This window comes from Ischnura elegans, chromosome 8, assembly GCF_921293095.1.
Source record: "Ischnura elegans chromosome 8, ioIscEleg1.1, whole genome shotgun sequence".
Taxonomy (NCBI): domain Eukaryota; kingdom Metazoa; phylum Arthropoda; class Insecta; order Odonata; family Coenagrionidae; genus Ischnura; species Ischnura elegans.
This window is the reverse complement of record NC_060253.1, coordinates 105,662,490-105,668,048: the sequence shown is the minus strand read 5'-3', so window position 1 is coordinate 105,668,048 and position 5,559 is coordinate 105,662,490. Positions and strand designations below refer to the sequence as shown.

At 38.9% G+C, this 5,559-nt stretch overlaps 1 non-coding gene across 1 annotated transcript; it reads right to left on the bottom strand.

The window, feature by feature from the left end:
• Nucleotides 1–730: 730 nt before the first annotated feature.
• Trnai-aau lies at nucleotides 731–804 on the bottom strand. The gene has a single exon. It is a non-coding gene; the product is annotated as a tRNA-Ile (tRNA).
• Nucleotides 805–5,559: the final 4,755 nt, after the last annotated feature.

The window sequence follows — 5,559 nt, the reverse complement described above, 5'->3', positions numbered from 1 at the left end:
GTTTGCGGGTGCTCTTAAGATAGTTATTAACCTCCGATTTTAAAATGTTGCCTCTTAAATGGTTATTCGTTCTGTGAAAAGTAATATCTGTCTGGCTGATCTATTGGCCATCTGGACGGAGAAATGATTTTTGTACTGCGGGAGTCAGAACGTCAGAGATGTTTTTTTTTAAGGTTGAATTTTTTAAGGTGATTTTTCTTCCAAACCCATCTACGATTTTCGCACATTATATCACGTAAGGGATAATTTTAGCTTGGATTTTACAACCCTTAAAATTTTATGTTGCCATTTCAAAATCTAGGAAATGATTGCTTTGTGTTTACCGCATTATTTTTATGGAGTAAATATTTTCTCTTTTTCCTCATTACCTGGTTTGTGCCGGTACAGTTGTCGTGAGAAATTTCATTCGAAAATCTCGTTTTTTAACCACTTACATGACGTGACAACCTCATCGAGTCAATTTTATAAACCAATGAATTTCATACCATTTAAGTATGCTACAGTGATGTATATAACTCTTGATAGTTCATCCGCGGATCATTTTAATATTTTATCATTTATTAATATTTTTCTCCCCCTCCCCGAAGCATCACATTTAAGTCCTTCGCATTAGGTGATTGTGACAATCAAACAGGATGAATTATCACGACCAACCTCCCAATGCCGGACTCTTAACGTTGGACCGGCAGGCGAGGACTTAACTCCGCCAGTACCGAGTCCGGCAAAAAGTTGACCCATGGGAGGATCGAACCCGAGACCTTCGCGTTATTAGCACGACGCTCTAACCAACTGAGCTAATGGGCCAGTCTATAGATAATCCTGTATCCGTGCTTTTATCCTTCATATGATTTCCGTTTTTCGTGTGAGAATAATTTATTTAACCTGCGATTGGATTGCCTTGCTGATATTGCATTAGGCCTACGTTTTTTCCGCCATTCTGTTCTTCGTTGGGGTAATATGCCAATGAATCGTACTTTATTTTTTTGACTAAGCGCATCACATGTAGATTCATTACTTTCTTTTGAAAGAATGAGTTTTTTTAGAGATATGTTTGGAATTATGGGTCATTTTTTATTTTTAAAAATGTACTTTGCGGACAGAAAATTTCTTGCACATGACTAATCATTTGGCAAGACTGATTTGCATAAATTCTCTTTATCTTTCCATGATCTTTCCAATCACCTTAGAAACCGAAATTCATTCAGTTTTTAACGGAAATGCCGCTGGCGATTGAGAGCGGTATGAATTTCATTCATACATGCTCCGTCGTTTGGTGGAGGGGCTGTATTTTTGAGGTCTACTCGAACGATGAGTGGCCGATAGCTCTAGAAGGAATCCGATTTCTTCCTTCTTTCGCAGACGCAGCTTCTCGAGCCAAACATTTGCAAGGGCATCGAGGGGGTGGATAATTTGGCATCACACTCGCACCCTTGAGGAATATACCCTTTTTCCTCTGGCCTCACCGGATTTCTCCGCGTTGCCGTTATCATTAATGCAGACTCGTTCCGCACCCTCCAAGGGGCTCGATCCCCCCCTTCCACCCCTTCCAACCCACACTCCCCCTTCTGCTCTTACGGCCGTTAAAATACGCGCAAAGATTTAAAGTCCTGAGCATAAAAGAGACTTCATAAATCATGCGAGCATTAAAAAGGTTTAAAAAAAATGGGATGCGAAATGAAAGGAGGATATAATCCCCGGCTCGTTCTCCGGGGCGATGTTAAAAAAAATGGAAACAAAAGAAGAGCGAAAAAATACGGCGCGGCAAACGAACGAAACAATAAAAGCGGAGAGACAAAACGCTGTGGACCCGCGTTGGGGGGGGGGGGAGGGGAGGAGTTGGGGAGGGAGAGGAACTCTCTTTAGCTGGCTGGAGTGCGCATGCGTGGTGATGCGTGCTTGGAAGGTGTGGGAGAAGTGGCTTGCGTGCTCTCCACGGGGAGGAGGAAGGTATTAAAATAAAAATAAAATGAAAAGAATTGAGGCGAAAGAGGAGAAAAAAGTGCCAAAAATATTTCGCCCTCCTCTTCTTCGCCGCCCCTCCCTTTCCTTCCCTCATGCGGCTCGTCGTTTACGTACACCCTTCGGACACTTATGTAGGAATAAACGTGTGTAAAGATGGAGTGGCCACGTTGCGTGCGTTCGGTGTGCGTGGCGAGAAATAAAAGAGGGAAGGAGAGAGAGAGAGAGTGTGTTTCTTCGTTTACATTCGGTCGTAAAGTCCGTCGTGAAAATGAACGGGGAAAAGGGGGAGAAAAAAAAGGGCCCGACGAGATCTGCTCTACACGTGTTCTTGCGAGGGGGTGTATCTTTCACTCCGTTCTGATTGCCCACCCTCCCTCCACTGCCGCGGCGGAGAAAAACAAAGTAAGGAGGAAGAGGCGATCTTCCCACCCTCCCTCCCTGCGGCCACCACCCTCCCATATTCCCTCCCATTGCCTTTTCGCTCCAGGGAGCCAACCAACCCTCTCGAGACTCAAGTGTGTGTCGCCCATCCCATCTACTCGTGACAATTCGGTCATGAATTCGCCGCTAATCATTTTGGATGCAGTTTTATTGGCACACACTGTAGTCTCTCTGCTCTTCTATTGGTGAAGGAGTTCGTTCATCCTGGTGATTTAACGTGAATCCGAATTGAACGCTGGCCCGTTATCAAAGATTCACGGGGAAGATAGGGAAAGGAGCTCATATTGTAATAAAACTTTGGAAAATAAGTTTTTTAATCCAAAAAGCTAGTGATGAAATACAAGTATAAGAATCTACGAATACTGCTCCGTTATATAAGTCACTGACTGTCCCGCCAACTTAAAAGTTCGTGAAAGCCATGTTAATATCTTCATTTCAGTGGTCTGATACCGCTTCTTAACCTCCGTAATTCTTCTCAATCTCTAATAATTTCTGCCTTGTCATCGGCCTTACTATCCATCCGTAGGAATATTTATGATTATTCTTTCATTAACACATTCCTTAAATGGTAAGTACCGATCCTCTGAAATAATTCCATTCTTCTCACTTCACATTCTCCGCCTGTCATAACAACCAACTCCTTCACCACGTAATATTCCGTCTTTCTCTCTCCCAGAGGTCACCTTTTTTCAGATCTCCAACCTCGTAGAACACCATTTCGTCAAATTACCCTTTTCTGGATCTCTCGAAGCCCTTCGCAACATTCAAGAGGCAGCATTGAAAAGCCATCTACTACTGAATATTGATTTTTTCTATATTTGTATTTTTTCAATTTGTATTTGTCTAAGCTGCAGATTATAAATGTTATATTAATTTAAAGGTCAAAATAGGCTGTTTAATAATTAATTTATTAACTAATAATTAATAAAGTTAGGAATATAATCACTGGTCAATTTTGGTGTGTCTTGGATTTTCTTTTTTCTTTACAACTATAGGTGTTGATCATGTCTAGTACAGTAGGTATATCTCTTACCTGTTTTAATTACCTTAGGTATGTGAAAATCGACCTGAGTTTCTCTTATTATTTCACTGAATTATTCTGGAATTCGTAACTTCCTCTCAATCGGCTTCACTTAAGCCGAAAATCTCCCTCTCCATTCACGCCGTTCTGAATTTTCTGCACTCCAGAAAGAAATAATTTTTATTGCGCTTCTTATTCGATTTTTTTGCCTCTCTTAGTTCTTCTAATTATTCTTTATCGGAAATAATTATTTTCATCCATTACGCTAATTTTATTCCAGTGCTAGTCAATATGTATAGGCTAGGGAAACAGCGAGTTACTTATTCGGCTACTTCAGTTAAATTCAATTACATGTTCTTACTGACTGTGAGTAAAAAAAACTGCGAGTGCAGATTAGGTATATTTTACTAGTATTAAATAATAATAAAAATTGTTACTCTTCCAAAAACAAAATTGATTCATACAACATTAATAAACATATTTTACAGTAAGGTGCCCGACTAAATGTCAGTATTTAGGGTATCAACAGGTTTTCACATGCATTGCTCAAATGATGTTAGGATATTTCATTATATGTGAGAATATTTCAACATAAAAAAACATTCAAACTGTCTTTAACGTACGACTTGACTCTTGCTACAAAAGAAAAAAATGTATACTTATCGAAGCACATTTTCAATGTTAATGCAATAAATTAACTACCCTTTAGCTTATCTAAGGAAAACTGTACTATATGTCTCCTCTTTAATTATTTTTGGTAGATTATAATATACTTTACGGTAGGATTATTACATCAAAGTTCATATCGTCGTATAAGCACTTAAATGTAAGCTTAACTTTTTATACTGATATCGATTGCATGCCATTACTTGCGGAGGGGAAGAAACTTCAAGTGAGGAGTTTTTGAAAAACGTGATAAGGGTTGCTCATGCTTTTCTAGTCTACTTATTCATTGTTTTAAATGTAATTCTAAAATCTGAACTGTTGTTAGGGTAGCCTACCTAGCCTGCACCTAGGGCTTAAATTACAAATTTCATATACACAAACACTAACTCATTATTCTCTGTAGTTTTAGAGATGTTATTTGAATAAAGTATGTTAACTCGCTTCATGAGTTCATCACGCATTTTTAAATAATTATGAATGGTGTGCTGTAGTTGAAGTGAAAATACGTTTATTTCACTGAATGAGGTCACAATCTGCTCGAATAACTTGAGAAAATGCTATTTTACGATGTCTGTTAGTGTTTATTATTGGCGACATGTACCTCGATATCCTATCTTTTGAACATTTGAGCAAAAATCCTGATTGCTTTTTCAACAACTGCATGTGACAATGTAGGGCGCGTTCCGTAATTCACTGGCAGTACTGCTACTGCTGCTGCAAAACGGAACGGAAAACAGTACTGCCACTGTAAGCAAGGCAGTGATTTCGGAACGGTCAACAGTAGCTGCCGTGATAATTTCGCGGGAAATAATGAATCGTGCAAATGCCACTTTCAAAGTAAATTCAATATATAAGTTGTAAGCATGAAACTTCGACATTGATGTATTGCAGCCTAAAGAAATATTTTAAAATATCCATTGCAATCGAGGGGAGTCACGTAAGACCTTTAAAATTAAAAGTACTTCAATCTCAGGTTGAAAAATGCCTTCCATTGTTAGGTTTTCAGTGCGTAAACATTATCAAGAACAATTTACAAGGCACCGATGCAGGATTTAATTAGCTGTCCCTCAATATTCATGATTGAAGAAAAGTCAAAGGCAATATACGCTTTACTACACATTATATTTCGTACTTCATGGACTAACGCAAAATAAGCGAGTATGCTGAAACTTAAGCAGACGAAAACATGGGTACAGTTGTAAGGTAGAAGAATGCCAAGGGAGACGAATTTCCAACGTACAGTTAAAATTGCGTGTGCCACTACCTAGAATACACATTAAACCGTATGGCATAGAATAAGGAAGTTGCATCTTATTGATGATAGAAATTAAGAAAGTGTATGCATACATTTCTGTAACACATGATACACATACATGCGTGGAAAACGTAATTTTAATTATAGTTTCTTGCGTTGAAGTTTTCGGGGATTACTTCTTATCTACAACTGGAGTTAACGAGACATTATTCAA